This window comes from Scatophagus argus, chromosome 12 (genome assembly GCF_020382885.2).
Source record: "Scatophagus argus isolate fScaArg1 chromosome 12, fScaArg1.pri, whole genome shotgun sequence".
Taxonomy (NCBI): Eukaryota; Metazoa; Chordata; class Actinopteri; family Scatophagidae; genus Scatophagus; species Scatophagus argus.
In genome coordinates this window covers 7,318,000-7,337,069 of record NC_058504.1, presented here as the reverse complement: position 1 = coordinate 7,337,069, position 19,070 = coordinate 7,318,000, and the positions used below count along the sequence as shown (strand labels likewise).

The 19,070-nt window shown below is 38.0% G+C and overlaps 1 protein-coding gene and 1 pseudogene across 5 annotated transcripts in view; one reads left to right on the top strand and one right to left on the bottom strand.

The window, feature by feature from the left end:
• The window catches only part of LOC124068588 (ecto-NOX disulfide-thiol exchanger 2-like), a 148,547-nt gene extending 145,978 nt beyond the window's left edge, over positions 1-2,569 (bottom strand). For 3 of the 5 annotated variants that reach the window (XM_046406961.1, XM_046406966.1, XM_046406962.1), the window contains exon 1: positions 2,379-2,568. The gene's annotated coding sequence lies outside the window, so the exon portion shown is untranslated. Of the gene's footprint in view, positions 1-2,378 lie in introns of all 5 variants that reach the window. The other 2 variants (XM_046406964.1, XM_046406965.1) reach the window with 1 other exon arrangement.
• A 10,481-nt stretch (positions 2,570-13,050) lies between these two features.
• Positions 13,051-19,070, top strand: part of LOC124068632 — a 175,875-nt pseudogene continuing 169,855 nt past the window's right edge.

Sequence of the window (19,070 nt, the reverse complement as noted above, 5' to 3'; positions counted from 1 at the left end):
CCTAGTTATCATTTTTATCTTTGCATAGCGTAGTTCTGCTTGAAAAAAATTACTTGATTGTTAGTTAAAATGGTTGGCAATTAATCACATGTTGATTTCAGCAAAGTGGGCAAAGGCGTGGTCTTAACAAGTCTGCACAGTATCATAGGAAATACATAAAATTAGAAAAAAAAGAATTATACATCATCATACTAGCCACATCCCTGCAGCAGACAGAAATAATTCAGCAGTTGTTCCTACTTGAATGAGATATTTTGCCTAAATACTTAAGACACCTCAAACATAATTTTTCCTGCCAGTTGTGTTTCTGAAAACAGGGACTCAGAGTGAGCCAGAATGAATGGCATCTTCCATTTTTTTAATCAATAGGAGGATTAACCTTTGCTATGAGGAGCTCCTCTCTTAGCAAAATGTGTCAAGATTTTGGATTATACCTATGAAGACATGCTTTAGCTCATTATTGTACTGAGATCTTCCAGCCTGTATGACACCCCATATATCACTGGCATTAAGTTGCCATTAATGACTCAGTAATCCTTCAAATCCCTCTAAAGAAACACCTCATCATGAGCCTGCAAATACATTCATTTGCAGAAGTGTTTTCTGTAATGAGCCTCCATATTTTTAAAGGCGAGCCCCCCACTTCTGTGCCCTCATCAAAACAAGTCTTCTAAACAATTAGATAAGTACCACGATGGTAATTCTTATCATTTCCATATTACTCACATAGTGCTCATAAAAATGTCTTACTGCACAGAGCAAACAAGCTTCTCAAATTCTTAACAGCAAAGCACATTAATCTGACCACAAACTATTTTCTGCAAGCGATTTACTACTTTACCCCAGTGCTGAAACATTAGCTGACTAATGAATTAGTCGATCCACTTGAATTGAAAACACATTTGAGAATCAGTTAATCATCTATCTCAACTAAACTTGCCTCATCATCTTCCGAAACACTGCTGATACGAAGCTTGAGACTGCAGAGAGCAACAACAAAAGAAAGTAGAGGGCAAGCAAAAAATTAAATAAAAAGAAAAATCTTTTAAAAAAGGGAAAAAAATACCAAATATTCTCTGGTTCAAGATTCTTAAATGTAAAATGAGCTGGCTTTGTTTGTTTTGTGTCATTGCTAATTAACTGTCTTTGGGTTTTTTGGACTGCTAGATGAACAAAAAAGGAATGTGAAGACATTACCTTGGTATCTTTTCAGTATTTTCAACTGTTTTCAACTTTGGTAGAATAAACAACTAATTCCAAAATCTCCAGGATTATCAACTGGATGTATAATTACAATATCTGTTAGTTCATACATTAGTATTAGTATTTATTTATTTCAAATGTAGCATGCTGGTCAGTAAGGGCAATGGACTAGTACTGGCATGAAGCAATTCAATTGGACTCTAATTTTTGAAGACCATATGACCCACACAAGCACTCCTGTTTGACTCATCCCACCTATAACAAGAAATAATTAGCAACCAGTGGTTCTGATTCAGACCAGGTTGCAGATCCAGGGCCATTTAGGGGCCCTGATATGGCCTTATCTTAGCTAACTGCATCACTACAGATGGCCCAATGTTGGTTGTCTACAGATCAGACAAGGTTCGGTGTGATAACCAGATGTCGATCAAAGAACATGTCAACCACGCTCCTGATAATGGCTAAATAATAGTGGTCTTTTATAAACATTTATTATTACAACCATATTATTATAGCCTCAATCAAAAGTTACAGAAGATATGACGCAAAAAAGCCAAAGGAAGAAATGAGTCTTCATCATGGAAGCATGTCAAAACTTAAAATCTCTAAAATTCAGCAAATGTCTGCCATGACTGGTGCAATTAACCGTTTTCTGGGCTCATCACAGCAAGCAGGTTTGACGAAAACAGACCTATTCTTTGTTCCTCTCCTAGATTTCACTTCACGTTGTAAGAAACATTTGGACAGCACATATCAGTACACCTGATTTACCTGAAAATGTGAGAAAGTTTAATTGCCTTGAGGGAGAAATTGCCACAGCAGGCGCTCAAAATGACTATAAACGTTAGGCTCCCGCAGTGCTCAACTAAACTAATGTTAATGTAAAATCATAACTTAATGACATGAGAAGCCAGCTAACCTAATGCTCCGTGTTCGGACACAAGTCAACTAACTTAACTAGACCAAAGTTATGGTTGCAAGGCGCTTCAGATGGCACAAAACAAAGCACTTTGTACATGGCTAAAATATTCAGGTTAAGACGACGTCAACTTTTACCATATTGAGCTATATCGGAAACTTCCGTTGCAGCGACAGTGTGACAGAAGCTAATGCTAACCGAACCGAAGTCTGTGAAGTGACCGAAGAAAGCTAAAAGAAGTAGGTTAAAAAGGTACCTGGTGATAACGTCTGTCCTGTTTAGTGCTCGCCGTGCAGCTGAAACACGTCGTAAAATCCTAACGGCACTTGGAAGTTTCTTTCTCCTGTTCTCGTGGAGTAGGTAACTAGGAAAGCCTCTGGTTAGCAACGAGAACTGTCAAACAATGGCGGAGCCAAGTACGGCAAGCGGGAGGCCGACACGTGCTTTTTTGTTGACGTTTCTTAGCTGCTCCAGATGGGCGAAGTAGTTAAGATGGTTTCGTTTTGGTGCTGATTGTGCAATAACTCTGACGGATGAATGAATGACTTTTGTTGGGCAAACCAAGCATTTCTACAGATTCATGTCGCCAAATAATGCAGGAAGAAGTATTCTGATATTAAGGGGTTTTTACTATCAGATAACGTCCTCCATAACATTTGTCTGCGCTTTGGGGTTGTAGTGACATAAAGAGCAGTTTGCATAAGCCTACTTGTATAACATTTTAAGGCAGATTTGTAGATGTATTTTTATTAAATAACCCATGGAGATTTGACCTAGTGCTCTTGCAGAAATAAATCTGACAATGTAAAGAAGGGTTTGAAATATAATTTGGACTATGAAATAGTTAGTTAAAAACTAAAGAAAATGCTAAATCTTTACTCTGTTTGCTATGCAGTGTTTGGCTTGTGGCCAATCACCTTTGTTTACCAGCTGATTTTAAACTCATGACGTCCCGGGTTGAAGCTCTGTTCAGTTGGGAACAAAGCTAATAAATTCAAGATTTTTGTTTAGTGAATTTATATGTGCATCAAAAGCAAGTATTGACAATAAAATCTACTACTGAAGCAGAATGACCCTTCTCAGAGTCTTGTGATTTTGGATTATTGATTTTGGATTACACAATAACGTGTAAGTAGCATTCTAGTGTCTCAGCTACTTGAGGTGGAGCTAATTTAAAGTATTTCATATACTGTTTGAAAGTTAATCTACAACAACAAATATCTCATAAAATGATTTTGTGGGATTTTCTTTACATCTGAACATCAGATGACAAATGCATTTACTCAAGAGAGGAGTCCAATGTCAGCTCCTTCCACACCTTTTGTTTTGTGTTACAGATGGATACAGCTACATTCTGATACATAGGATTTTCTGCTTTGTTTTGTTTGTTTGTGCACTTTAAAATGATCCAAGTCCAAAAAGACCAGAAGTGTCTCATTTTCCTGAATGACTAAATTAACATCAGTTCAAGGATGTGCTTATGTTTTTGTTATGAATGAGCTCTCAGCTATTAGCACATAGGTCATGAACCATCACAGGAACTCCAGACTGGACAAATTTGATAAATTATTTCTCACCTTATTTTACATGAAAGAAATTGGATGGGGTTCTTTTATTAATTATACAGTCAAATATAATTTTAACATCCCTGAGTTGGCAGCTCACAGATTCCTTTTACGTTTTAATTGTAGCGGTTTTTAAAGACCAAAAGACTAATTTCTATTGTCTATTAGCTGTATCTATTCAAAGTCATTATCCTCAGCTGTTATTACTCTTCAGCAGTTATTTAATGGATAACCTTCACATTTCAATTCAAATTAATAGAAGACTACTATCTAGATCAGTTTTATGAAATGCATGAGTTGTCCCCATAGGACAAAGGTAGAAAAATTTCCACATAAATTTCCACTACCTGAAGGGAAATATTGCATTTTTTAGCTACAGCTTTGTCTTTATTCATTCTTACCCCAGTAATCATCTCTCAAGCCTTAGATTTATCTTGTCAGCAGTGGCCCCTACCCAACTTTATGCAATAGTTATAGCTGTTTACTTAAAACTCAAACTCAACCAGCCACGACAGTAATTTCTGCATACACATTGCTGCGTCAGCAGTAACAATCTATTGTCATATATGGAATAATATATCAGCCACAGGGGCTGTTTTTCAGCATACTTTTACTGTGTTGTAGTGATGACAACTTTTCCCCATAAGCTGCTGCTGTGAATTAGAACAGAGCAGCACTCTAAACATCCTGGTTCCTGTGACATGTTTATCCTCACTCCTCAGTCTTCATTTTGTTCCTGTGCCACCTTAGGCTTGGGATTTGCAAGGCTTAGTTTGTCTGCATCCTAATCACCAACAACTAAAATAGCTCAAGGCTGGTTCTTCTCACTCTCTCACCACTTCAAGTACACCCTTGTTGAGAGATGACTTGTTTAACAACTAACATGACTTGATTTAATAATCCAATAGCAGGGACATTATGAACATTGAGCCTCTGAAATGTCCCTTTTTCCCCTGTCAAGCAAATAATTACATTTTGTATGTAATTTCACTTTTCTCGCAGTTGTATTGTATGACATTTCCTACTCTACGGCTTATTGTTACTGTTCTTGTGGCTAAGCTCTTTCAGAGATGCTGGGGCATGAACAAAGCCAGTGATATCTAGTGAATTCTCATTACAAGGGGATTATCATATGTGCCAGCACGCATTCCACTCCCACATCATTAAGTGTTTTGGACCATTTACAGACAATTACACCATTGCTAATGCTTTTTTTTTTGCACCCATCCTTCCCCCCCCCCCCCCCGGCTGTTGATGATATTTGACATGTTTTGACAACTCAGCAAGCATTTATATTCCTTGGTTTGTTTGCTCTGGATTTGACTACCTGCTAATCACTATTTGCACTCCAGCAGACGTCTTCTTACCTGTGTGTGACTAAACATCAGTACCTGTGACAGCTCTCTATGTTACATATGCCCCAGCTAGAAGGGAGAAACTAGTACCGTGTAAATACTGATCAGAGAGATCTATTAATGCTTAATGAGCCATTAATATTCCCAAATGAACATGTCTCTCCCAGCTGGAAGATGAACAGTTACCTGGTTCACAGCAGCTTGCTTCAATTAGACGCCAACTGCACATCCTCAGCAGTACAACATAAACCTCGAGTTACAAGATTGCATAGAGCACATACAGGTTGCTTGTAAATTCTCAGTCACACAACTCATAGATTTTTGTGAATTAGCTGCATGTCCTATGAAAACTTAGGCGGCAACCAGATGTTTTAAATCTTCTAAATTGGAGAGGTTGTTTATGTGGTTAACAAATCTGGGGAAGACCATAAAGGAGTGATCTGAGTTTTAAAAGGACCAATCTTTTAAATATTTGTCCCTTTCTGTTAAAAGGTTTGCGGTCATGGATCAAAATTGCGCTAATAAGTAGGAGTTTTGATTTAAGTTGACTCACTGGCAATGTTGAGGAGAAGTAAATCACAAGTGTGCAAGTAGTTAAGTAGTAACAACAAGCAGTTAAACTTGTTTCAGAAGACAAACTGAATGCAATCAAGTGAACACTTGGAGGCTGTCATTTATGGACAATAAACAACCTGTTCACATGACAGTGAGAGGACTGAGTATTTATATGGATTGATATTTGATCTCATGCCAACACTGTATCATCATCACCCAACTCGCAAATGAAAAGTCAACTGACACATCTGGTAGTAATTCTTGTATAAAGATCAAAGCTTGGTTCATAAATCACAGCTGGCAGAGATGTAAACCTGAACACAGAGAGACTCAATTAGATCCAAGACACAACACGCGCCGGACTAGATACCGCAAATGTGACGGTACAATCTGGCAAAGATAGAGAGGGAGAGTCGGTCTTGGATAGTCGCAGGACAAAGAAAATAATGGACGCTGATGAGGAACAGGTGCACAGGTACAACGTCGCCCAGCTCCGCTTCAGATTGGACAGGCAGGGGAGCTGAAGAACAGACGAATCAGAGAGAGAAAGAAAACCAGGGAAAACAAAGAGAAACGGAACACCACGAGATACTAATCGCAGCAATTTTAGCGATCATTGTGACATTGTGTAGTGGTCTTTGTTAGACACATAAAAACCCTGACCTGTCTTTATGTTTTTATGTTTCTGATTTGCAGAAACGTACAGTGCCAATGTTTTTTCTGGTGACTGGGTTGTGGTTTGAGTGTCTTTGACAGGAATGGCTGGGAGATGTGAGATGTGGATTGTAAATGTAAATATTTCAACTTTTTTGGCTGATGGGATCAAAGACTAGCTGACTCAGTTTGGTGAAACTGTTCAGTTAGCCAATCTCTCTCTCTCTCTCTCTCTCTCTTGGTTTCCTGCCTTTTGGTTTGACTTTGTCTCATGTTCTCTTCCAGTAATGTAGAATAAACTCCTGTCTCTCCCTTGTCCCACCTTAGCCACTTTGTAAATTGCAGCACTCTTGAATTTTAAAAAGGATATTCTTGGTAATTCCAGCATGATGTGAATGGTAACAAGTTTCCCTCATCTTTCCCCTCCCTTGCTGAGGAAATGAAGATTGAAGAAAGTGTTTACCCAAACTGTTGAAGTATTTTAAGGACACTGATTTAAGCTAATTTTGGACACACTGCTTTCAAATGTTTGCTAAAAAGATTTTTCTGTCAGCTACAGCGCTTTGATGGTAAAACATCCCAGCAGAGACGTGAAAAAAGAGATTACCTCCACAATGTAAGTTGCTGTTGACCAGAGAAAACATGTCGTTTCTCATCAGCAGTGTATGTGAGAGCATTCAGTATCAGCCCTCCTGCAGGCATCCAATCTCCTTCCAAGCTGCTGTCTGTGGTATCTCCGCCACTCTGTTCAACTTTTCTCATTAGATTTCCCACTCTTATGCATCCCAAGTATTTTTGAAGTGCATAGTGTGTGGAATGATGCAATGCATTCAAGTGTCAAGCCTGCAAAAATCTCATCATGTCCAGGGTGATTCACATATTGAAAGTTTGGTATCCTAGCAACAGCCAATAAAAGCCAGCTTTGATTGGTTATTGCCTGTGGCCATCATAAGAGTCAACAGGGCTGCCTCCCTATGAACTGATGATAAGTGTTTACAAGCAATCAGAGGATGTTTGAATCATTCTTACAAGTTCATGGTAAACCAGAGAAATAATGGGTTTCCTTATTCTGAATGAGAGCTGAAGTGCATGTAATCCCTCTTACCAAACGGTTGATTTTTATATGAGCGCAGACAAAATGGAACCAATCAGGTATTTCAGCTGGGTGGTGATTGCTGAATTAATCCAGTCTTTCACACTGGAGGGTCACATTCACGGATAACTTTCATTGTATGTCACTGCTTCTGATTGTGCCTTGATTGCTAGTGTTTAGTGTGAGAATGATTTCATGGCAAATGTTAAATCCTTTGTGGATTTATCACACACTCTAGATTTCTATGCTGCAACACTGACCTAAAAAAAAATACAACAAAAACTCCCCCTGCAGACTCAAGAGCTCAAGTTATGCTACGTATGTTATGTATGTGTACCACTTCAGCTTCTATTTCTGTGTTTACATATATGACAGTCTATGATGAGACAATAAGTAGAATGGAGAAGATCCTTAAAGAGTCAGGAAGACTTGCAAGGGGAGGAAGCAAGCGCAGTTTTGTGATGTAGTGAAGTTGGCGCCATGTGGTCTGCAGTTTTCGACCTTGGAGTCGCACCTTTTTTTTTTTAAATAGAAAATTACATTTTATTTTCAGTGTTATTTTTAGAGAGTAGAGTGTCCCATGACATGGAACTGAAACTCTTGAGGCCACTTCATTATTTCGCCCAAACTGAATGCTGGTGTTAGTTATGGACAGGAAGTAACTGCACAAAAATGAAAGTTTCAGTCATGCTCACTTCTAAAGAGCAGAAATCAAGCAACCATGAAAACGTTTGGCTTGCCAATTAAATCTTTTCCACCTCTAGTCCCTCTGGTATTTTTTAGTGAAAAGCCATCACAGACCAGCTGGATTGGTCAACACGCTTTGTGGATTTCACACTAAAGTGAATTTCAGCTTTTTAAAAGTAACTTCTCATTTTCTATAGGAGCTGCCAGAGTGACTCAGTGATGGTATATACGTATTTTCAGTACGTTTCATATGTCGTACTTATGTATTGGATGTTTTAATGTTTTAACATTGATGTTTGATAATAGTTTGATAATATTTGATAATGGTTTCTCATAATATTTGAATGTTCACACATCCATTTCCACATGTAATTTGCTTATGCATGCCATTTTGACACAAAACAATTACAGTCACATCACTAGTTTCATATCTTCTTTCATATCATCATCATCATCATCATTCTTATGTGTCTCAAGTCAAATTTAAATTGTCCTGATAAAAATGTTGTGATGTCGATGAATTCCTAAAAAAGACAGGAAAATGATAAAATGGAATTTGGAAAAACCTTCCATTGACACTAACATAGAAAACTGATAAGAAAATCCTAAATCTTCTTCTGTAAAGAAAAAATAAAATATAAAACAAAACAATCTAATTAAATGGCGTCAAGCTCAAAAATATGCCTCAGTGATTCACAATGTCTGTTGCATATTTCAAACGTCCTCATTGTGAAACTTGTTTCAGAAGACAAACTGAATGCAATCAAGTGAACACTTGGAGGCTGTCATTTGTGGACAATAAACAAGCTGTTCATATGACAGCGAGAGGACTATTTATATGGATTGATATTGGATCTTACGCCAACACTGTATCATCATCATCCAACTCGATGCAAATGAAAAAAATCAACTGTCACATCTGGTCGTTATTCCTATTCCTATGAGGTCGAAGAAGCTTGGTTCACAATTTTTCCATAAATCTTCCAGTTAATCTCAAGATATGTGGAGATAGAAAACTTTCTTTTTGTGGACATGCTAATGACATTAATTTATTTTGCCAATGTGAAATGACAATGAGATTTTGATCTGATTTGAAATCTCATGTTTTGAATGCCAAAGCATGTTTTGAATTTCAATGAATGTATTCAGCCTTGTATTTTGTTCCATAAATATTATTTATGCTACGTTATGAAATGTATTTTTAGCACTGTTGCATGTTGTATTGTGCACTTGTTGAGTAAATAGGCTTACTATGTTGGGCAGCTGTTGCCTTTATTAACTTAAACCTTGGTTTGCTTTGGCCCTTTGTCACAGGAAGTTATGTTTGAAATGTCAGTGGATGTTCATACACAAACATAGAAATTAAAAAGATGTAGAGATATGCATCAAGTGCTCTGGTTGTTTTGTTTTTATCAGGGCGTTGTTTGAAGGTCAGGGCACTTCAAAGCCAATAACACCAGAAATTCAGCATAGTAAGAAACTCAGAGCTTTAAAAACACAAGATTCTTATAGTATAGACTAGCTTACTTTAAAGAACCTATCAGTTCTTTGAAGAACAAAAGAAAACACAAGGATACGTAAAGCCCATTTGTTATGCGCCGTCTCTATCAAAGAGAATTATATAAGACGATAACATGAAAGTTCACACTTGTCCTCCTTTTTAATACATTTCCACACAGTCCGCTCTCAGTGAATTGCACACTTTGCTCCACATATTTGACACAATGGAAGAAAAAGGTCTGTTCTGGTGAATGATCTGAAACCACAGAGCATCAATTTGCCACCCTGGTTGGAATAATTTTCAAGTGACAAAACACATCATTAGTATCACTTGCTATTCTGCTTATTGTGTAATTAGATAATAACACAGTACTTTGAGACATAAACACTTTTATTTGTGTTTTCTATGCACAAAGTGTATTTTATTTAAGTCAAGAAATCCAAATAATTGGAGTTCAAAAAGATTGAATATTAGGGACTCATTTCTTTTGTTGCTTTGTTGAATATAATTATTTATATACACTATGTAGACAAAGGTTTTGGAACACACCTCTTTATTATTGAAATCAGGTGTGGTATTGGGCTGGTTTTCAGGGGCTGTGTTCCCTCAGATGACAACAAATGATGTTTCTATTTAAATAGAAAAAGTTCATGTGTTCATTTTCTATTGCGCACACCTCACATCTGTGCCATGACAAAACTGATTTAATTTACTGTCTAATGCTGGAAAAAGCAATAAACAGAGTGCAGGAAAAGTCCTATGTATGCATCATGCAAGATGCAAGTGATACAGACAGATACAGTGATACTGTAAATTAGTGATAAGAGAAATTCTGTATCATGAGAGTCCCAGAACACAGAATTACTTAGTAAGTGTGACAAACTGTGGATAATGTGCTGATGCTAACCATGAGAATACTGTATAAGTATGTGAGAGCAGAGAGCTTTTCAAGATGGAACTTCCCCAAATGCCTGGAGGATAAGTCTTTGATGAAGACACCAAAGCCGAGAGCTAGCACCTAGACAAAAACACGACAGATCATTACCTATGCAGCCCCCGCATTTATCTTAAAGTGGGCTCCTGATGAGGTGAATTCCACCCACACTGAGCTGACTTTGAAGAGATTTGTGGTAATACTGATTTATTAAGGACTAAGTTGGTGAAATATTGGATATCTCACACATCTAAAAAACTGAATCCAGAACCATAGCCACAAGTTTTCTCAGGTTTAATTCCATCAGTTTTGTTATTATGGGGGATGGTGATGGTAAGATGGGGTAGCTGCTGTTGTGATATATATGAGAGCGAGGTAAATATTTAGTTAAATACATAGTTCAGTTCTTCTCATGCTCAGCTCAGAACAGATGACACGCCATTCACTGAAATGCAATCTTGAAAAATGTTGCTTCAAGCAAAGATGAAACAAGTATTCAGATCTTGTGCTAATGTAAAAATACCATTACAACAATGTAAAAATACAGTGCTCATGGTCCTTAAGTGAAATAATAGATTTATCATCAAAAAAATGTACTAATGTTGTCATGGGTAAAAGTTATTCTTCTGCAGAAAAATGAACACTGTAACTGATTTATTATCACCTTATAAATGTCAAGGTTTTGGTCACACCTCCAGTTATTTTCACACCCAGCAGCCTTTTGTTTCCTGTCTCTTATCTAGCTTTACACTGTGTAAATTAAATTGTGAAGCAGTGCTTGATAACTAACACATTACACACAAAGGTATTTATTTATCTAGGTGTAACATTCGTCACTGTTACCTGTACATGTTTTTATAATTCCACATGCATCACACTTTATTTTTAACAGAATCAAGCGGTTATGAACTGACGCCCCTGTGGCACATCATCACTGGGAGTGAATAAACGCTCTATGACAAATAACTGCCAGCGGAAAATCAACCGCTGACAAATTTGCTATAGTGGATGTTGCTACAAATGAACAACTTCTTTCACAAATCACTATGAGAAATGGACAAATCAGATTATAGCTTGCTGTATCATACTCATATCTCGTATCATATCTGTTGGAGATCTGTGTAGAACAGAAGGTGTTGGTAAACTCCCTTTTCCTGGGCTTCACTTGTTTTATAACATGGCACAATGGTGAACAAAAATTTTGTAAATGTACTGAAAATATGGCAGTCAACAAGGACTTCAAGCTCGAGACGATACATGTTTACTTTAATATCACTTAACCACAACCTCCTCTAACCAAAATACGTTTGTGACCTAACTTGACCAGAAAATGCATTCCTCGTTGAAAATATGTGAGGCGGCGTTTATGTTAGTCACGGAATCTAATTGACAAGATGTATGTGATATGTTTGAACTTTGAATCACTGTAGAGCTGCTTTTCTAAAACAGTAATTCTTGTAAAATAAATGTTGTACTTGACAAAAGATGAGACATGAGATGGGACAGTTCTGAGCTAGAAATATAACCTTCTTAACAGACTTGGAAAGCTACAGGCTAGTTTAAGTTGTTAAAACATTTATCTATACTGGAAATTAATAGACTCATTTAAGATTGGTGACTGCAGGACGTTGATGGAGCTGTGGTATCCAAATCTGTCATTTCAGCAGTCTCTGCTTCATTAATCTGACTGATTGATCCTGCATAAATGTTTCCATGACCTTGCATTGCCCTGAGAGACCTACAGCTGTGTCATTGTCTCCCTTTTTATTGACAAACAAAATGGACCAACAGCATGTGGCAACTGCAAATCCTCGTGTTTGCTTTGCGTGTATTTATGGAAGAAAGCCATAAAATGTTGTCACAAACTGTTCATTCAATCAATCAAGATCTAATCTAATCAAGAATTATAATCAACCCAACAAATGAGTCTGTTTATTTGTTTTGCTCATGTTTGTCCTAAGATGTAAAAGATTATTTGGTACAAAAATCATCTTCCAGGTCTAAATAATGTAACAATTTAGTAAGCTTGGTAATATCTAAATTTGAGTTTCACCCATCCTCTGAACATCTTAGTACATGCTGAAGTGGGTCCTGCTGGCAGAAATGACACGCATATCACTGCTGAGAAAAAGAAAACTCTAGTACAACTGATAACTCATCTTTTCCCCCCAAATTCATTTCAAAGCAATCACGAAGATCACTTTCTCTGCAAAACCAGCGTAGAAGCCAACAGTGTAAAACTGAATAAACAATCTAATCTTACAATCATTGCCTTTGGATTACAGATAAACCCCTCTCTCATTTATTAAGCCCTATGATCATCCCGGTTCTACATATCCGTAAAATGAGGAACAAGTGAATTCAGCAATATCACTTCACTTTAGGCTTTACAAACAAGTTTTCTATGTAGATGCTGGACTACAGAGAGTGAACATAACATGATACAGAGGAGGACCTTTGCTGTTTTGTTCAATAGTGAGTGAACCCAAAATGCATCACACTCAGGGGTTGAAGTTTTAAAAATATTTAAGACAAATGTTCAGAGTATTCAGTGATAGCAAGAGTGGTTGTTGATGAAAGGGAAATGGGGGTGATTGAGTTGCTGGCTGGCAGGGAGGTCAAGATGAGAAGAGGTGGAAGGAGGGTCAGCGGTAAGGTGGAGCAAGCAGGCTGGCAGGCTCAGGTAAACCTGAAGCACAGGACAGTTTTAATACAGGGGAAACACATGGACGAACAGCACTCAGGTAACCATCACTGCAGAATTACTGACAAAACTCAGAAGGAGAGCCAGGGTTTGTAGACTGCAGCACTTGATGACATGATGGCATTCAGGCGTGCCAGCCCTGGGAGCTCAGGAGTGGGAAGGAATAGCCACACCCACAAACACAAGTAAACACAGAGAGCAGCAGGGTGAACACAGAAACACAGAGGAAAATCTGAAGTACAGGCAGCTACCATGATATTAACCTAAACGCGTTGTGCTGTTTGCATAACTTCTCCAGCCTACAAATGTTGCTGCTGTGCTTTGCATTGTTCTGTAGTCGATGCTCAGGTCATGCTCAGGTATAGACTGAGGCTGTGAGGAGAGCATCAGCAAAGCTGACTGTTGTCCATGGTGCAGTGCCAGTGACTTACGTGTAACGGACAAGCTTTAAAGTATGCACAAAACAGTATGAGCTGTAGCCTACTATAGAGCTGTATACATTTGCAGATATGATGCATTAGATTTTATATTTTATTTCTAGTAGACAGTAGACATAGGGTGTGTGGATACAGAAGTTATTTTGTAACTCATACCCTGACATCATTCTGTAAATGTAGAATTTACTTCCATTCCGTTAATTACGCCTCTGACATATTATTAAGCTTTCTTGTGAGAGATCAAATGAGGAGACTGATACCATAACTAACTCCTAGCAAGAAAGCAAATGAGCTAATCGAAAAATGCCTAGCTATTCCTTTTTAAACAGGCAGTTTGGCTTTTTGTTATTAAAAAATGTGTTGTATGTGTAAGCCTGGACATAAGCTGCATACACACTGAACATAACAAGAAGTGGACCTGAGGTATACAGACACCTGGTTAGGATGCCCCCTGAGCACCTGCCATTGGACTCGTTTCAAGCACAAATTAATGGGAAGAGACCAGCCAGGAAGGTGGCCAGGGGCAGACCAGGACATTCTGGAGGGGTTATATCTCCATTTGAGGCCCGCCAGGGAGGAATGGTAGGGCAAAGGAGGCATGAACTGTTGTTCTCACCCTGCTGCAACTGCAATCCTGACAAGGATATTAAGCACCTAGAAGATGGTCTGATAGATGGTGAACTGAGGTTGTTGTTCAGCAGTACTTTTGCGGTCATTTGTGTTCCAAATAGTTGCATGTAAAGTATATATGAGCGGAGTGAATGGGGTAAATATTTGTAGTATAAAGCAATATAATAAGTGCTCTTTGCTATCCTGTCACTATTTAACACATCACCACAAACTAACTCCTCAAAAATGAATTGAGTCAACATCACTGACACTGTTCCAATGAAAAGTGAACACTGTAAGCTTAAAGCAGAAGGCCAGCAATACTCAAGGATTCAATACTATTCTTCTTTCAACAAATTCCATAACAACAAAACAACAGTGTTACTAGTCAGCCTCAATGCTTCGTTTTTGTTTTTAATGAAGAAATACATCTTTACAAATGGATTATGTGGGAGAAGTTTTACTTCAAGTCTGAGTAATTTCCTAATTTTATTGTTTTAATTTCCTTAAATGGTTTGTGTAGTTTAACTGAAGTAAAGTCCATTTGTTGGGAACTATTTTCATACATAGACCTAAACTGAACTTTAATCCACAAGTATTTACAACAGCACACATGGTGTGGCTTACTTTGTGTCTTTTGTACCTTTGAACAAAAGTGTGACAAATCAGCTCTATCAGACTTTGGTTACAGGGACAATGTTTCCTAGCAGGGTCAGTTTATTGATGCTATTGGTCTTTTCATGGGATTTACTTATAAATGAAAAACAAACAAACAAACAAATAAAAAACAAAACATAAAATATCACTATCCTTTTTTTGTAAATTGTAATTCATGACCATTGTGCTGATGTGTGGGATAGGTCCACGGTCACTGTGGGAACGTTGCCTTTCATCATCTTGATTCTCTTTATTGTGCTTCAAGAGTTGCTGTTGTTCAGAATGTTCAGAATGACACGTTTAATTTGGAGATTTATTCAACACCTCTTTGGACAAAAGTCTGAAAGTATAATGGTGCTGTTCACTGTTGATGGTGTGGGTATTTTTGTGTGGCCATGTTATGGTCACTGTTATTGATATAGGTTATTTTCATAGTGCCTTTTTCTACATTTGCTGCTCGCTGTCTCATTTATCCTCCAGGTTTATACCAAGCTGGTGTCAGAGATTTGTCAGAGCCGACCTCAGAAGAGCAACATTTCCACTGCCGTAGGCTGTATACACAAAACTCAGCCCAGCAGACAGCGTCTGAACGGCAGAGACATTAGCCCCATTTATTACCCATCCTGGCCAAAATTGTTTTTGTCCTTCATAGTGAGAGTTTGGCTGTGCTTCCAATTACCAAAGACATTGTGTTGACCCTCAAGGGCCTCAGCAAGATGAGAAAAGATGTAGATGTGAGGAGGTTCCATTCTATTCAATCAATATACTTTTTATAGGCTGTGCTTGTCTGTCAGAGGAACAGCAGTATCTTTATCCTCTGCAAAACATCACTGACGCAGGCTGAATCATGGCATGATGCATGTGGATCAGAGTACAGGCACTTGTTTCATCGCTGAGATGTGTTCACAGATTCACAGCACATGTTTCCATTTCTGTAACTTCAAAATTCTGCTTGATTTTCTAACCTATTTCAGTTTGGAAGTGTAATATACTGGTCTGTAACAACTCCACAGCCCCATTAATGTACCTCAGTATAGGTGGATGAAACATATGAGCACCTCACTATAATTGGTATCCCACTGGTTATTATGGATGCCTTCTGACTGGGTGATGGTGCGTTGACTGACTAATTGCCCGGGAGGTAGAGCTCTAAACCTGGCAAGCCAAACAATGGACCCAAGGGAATCAGGTAAAATGCTTGTGTGATTGCATGACAGGAAAGGATTTGTGACAGCAGAAATATCAAAGTATCATATAATTTAGTATAAGGTATAAGGTTTTAGTATAAAGTTTTTCTGCAGCATTACACTAAAATAATATAAAATGGAAATGATGTATAGGCAGAATAGACAATTTCCTCCTACCATGATACGCTACATGTACATGTGATTGAAAGAACTGCTCCCATATTTTTTCTCGCTTCTATTTGAGGTACATCAATTTCTATAATTGCGGCTCTAAGGGACTTAAACATGCAAGACAATGTTGCCATGGAGTCAATAAGTTACCCAGCTTTTGAGCAACTGTCACCATTAATTTTGTCAATAGTCAATATGGCTGGATGGAAGAAAACTTAAGTGAAAAATTTTCCGTATTTTACGTACCATGATTACTTGGAGGATTTTATTGATAAAGGACATGCATCCATCCCTTTCACCTCACTTCACTCCCTCTATGACCCACAGCTTGGCTAAACTGCATTTTTTGTTTTTCTACCTTCTCTATTTCCTCACCTATTTCTCACAATACCCCATTTCAAATTGACGGTAAACCTTATTTCCTGATTCCAGTGTAGTTCCTACTCTATTGATTTTCTTCTATGCAATGCCCTTTCCTTTTGATTTTAAGTATTGAATAAAAATATATGTGTTTTCTCTTGAACAACTTGTCTGGGTAGTTTGTTCAAGCTCTCATTACCCAGAATATCTGTATGAGCTGGAAAGTGAATAAATGAGGCCTCAGGATATTGTTGTTGTTTTTTTGTTTCTTTTTTACTTTTAGATTATTTGAATGCATTGAAGTCATTGCAGTTGCTAAATGTACCAGGCATTAGTAGACTGGCTTGGCCCATCCATTGCTAAAAACCTCACACTTAACCAATACATTCAGATTCCTTTTAACTGTAAAATCCATTAACTAAATCAGTAGTTTTATTGCAGTCAGGTGAGACTGAGAAATAGCGTGAATAAATAATATTGTCAAGTGCGACAACATGGCTGGTTGCTTGAAAGCATTTCTGGTTGGTTTATCTGGAGCTGTAAATGCCCACATTGAGTTGATTAGAAGGAAGCAGAAAGAGAGAGAGAAAGAATATGAATGTAAAAAATAATGAAGATGGTCTTCCTGACTGAACTTTTGCTGAGCTTTATTTCATGCCTTAATTTGAAGTAATTTAAAATCTACCAATAGAGTTTCAAGTGACCGCAGAGATCAGCCATAGCACAGTCGTGTTGGTAGGTGCAGATCATGTGAGTGCTTGGCGACACACATAACACAAATAAATAAATATACTAAACTGCATCTTTAAAAAGGTGTTTGCATATTCTGCTATTAACATTGAATGGTTAATGTGTGAAGCTCAAATCCCATTATCCAATTGCTCTTGGCTGTGCTGAGATATTACATGACATGTACAGCAAGTGTAATTAAACATACGAGCGACGTTATGTTGTGGCCAATATGTATGTTAATACCATCCCCTCAAGACTGTGTACTGATGTGATGTAGCCTGTTATGATTTGTAGCAGAGCTGCCTCACATTTCGTCAAGTAGTCCTGCTAAAGCAAACTAAATCAAAGTGATTTTGTGACAGCCATCATGGTGGTATTCACTTACTCTGGGCACCAACAGGCAGAAACAACATCAGCGCCTATGCTGAGCATACAGATGGTGCTGCATCTCTCGTCCAACAAAAACTTTTTTGTGTGTGTGTTTTCTTTCTTTCTCAAATTCATCCAGACCTTGACTTGGAGCTCTTGTCTGCATTCTGTCCAAAGGGACAAACATGGAGCCTGACAGGACATTTAAACAGTGACAGCAACAATGAATGTGACTGGGTGACTGTGGAGGCACCATGTCCACTTTCTTTACACTCATGTAGAAAGGATTAAAAAATGTCCCTTCCTCACTGTGATTCCATATATGGGAGGTTAGCTCCTATACAACAGGACCGATGAAGTCATTTTTATTTTAAATTTCTCCATCAGCAGACAATTACCCTCCATGACTTGTTTGAGAAAATAAACGGGCAGTATTTTCCATCTGGGACAGCAGTACAAATGTGTGAAGTGATGTCTGTATTGCTCCTGAGCCTTGATATTCATGTTTGTAAGTAGCTGAGATGAATCCTGTCAACAAAGAACAGAACAGTCCAGGGACAGCCCTGTGCAGCGCATACCTGCAAAGCTGTGAGCACAGAATGCAAAGTTTAGAGAAAAGCATTTCATAAATAAAATGCTTAAAAGAGCAGTGGCTGCACCAAACACAAACATTTTTAAACTGCTTAAGTCAGGTCACCTCCTTTTAGAGACATTAATTTAGCCTGATAAAAGACTTCTAAAAACTCAGCTTGGTTGCAGTTGTATTTCAGTTATTTCATTTTAGCATCACTGTAGTTTAATTAAACTTCTCATTTTGTATTTTATATACTTTTGAACTATTTTCAGGGTTAGCATATCAAGGTCGCCCTGTGGCAGTCTGTCAAAAATAAGATTTGCAAAACAACAAAATCAGCAACCTTCCCAGTACTGCTTGCTTCTAATTACTATTTTATTTATGTGGGACTACAGTGCTACAAATGCTGGAATAGGGCACAACTCTGTGAAATATTCTAAGTGGAGCAAAACGCAATACAATCATGGAGTTTTCAGCACACTGAAAATTAGTGCTAATACTGTTTATATTCCCAAGTGTCCACATTGACCAAAGATAATGATGATCCTTTGTAACAAGTGTACCAGCACTGTGTTACACTGGCTTTAATATCGTCACAGGGGACCTACATTGCATTCAAAAGTTTCCATCACAAAAAGGCAAAAAACACTGAGCTCAGGCTTTGATGAAAAGACAAGTTAAAGCCTTTCTGTTGATGTCCGAACTTCTGTTGATCTTGAAGTGTGACAGACTCGCCCTCTGAACTGACCAAGGACATGTACTGTAGAGAGTCCACTGTTAAGGCTGGAGGAGCCCTCATCCTCT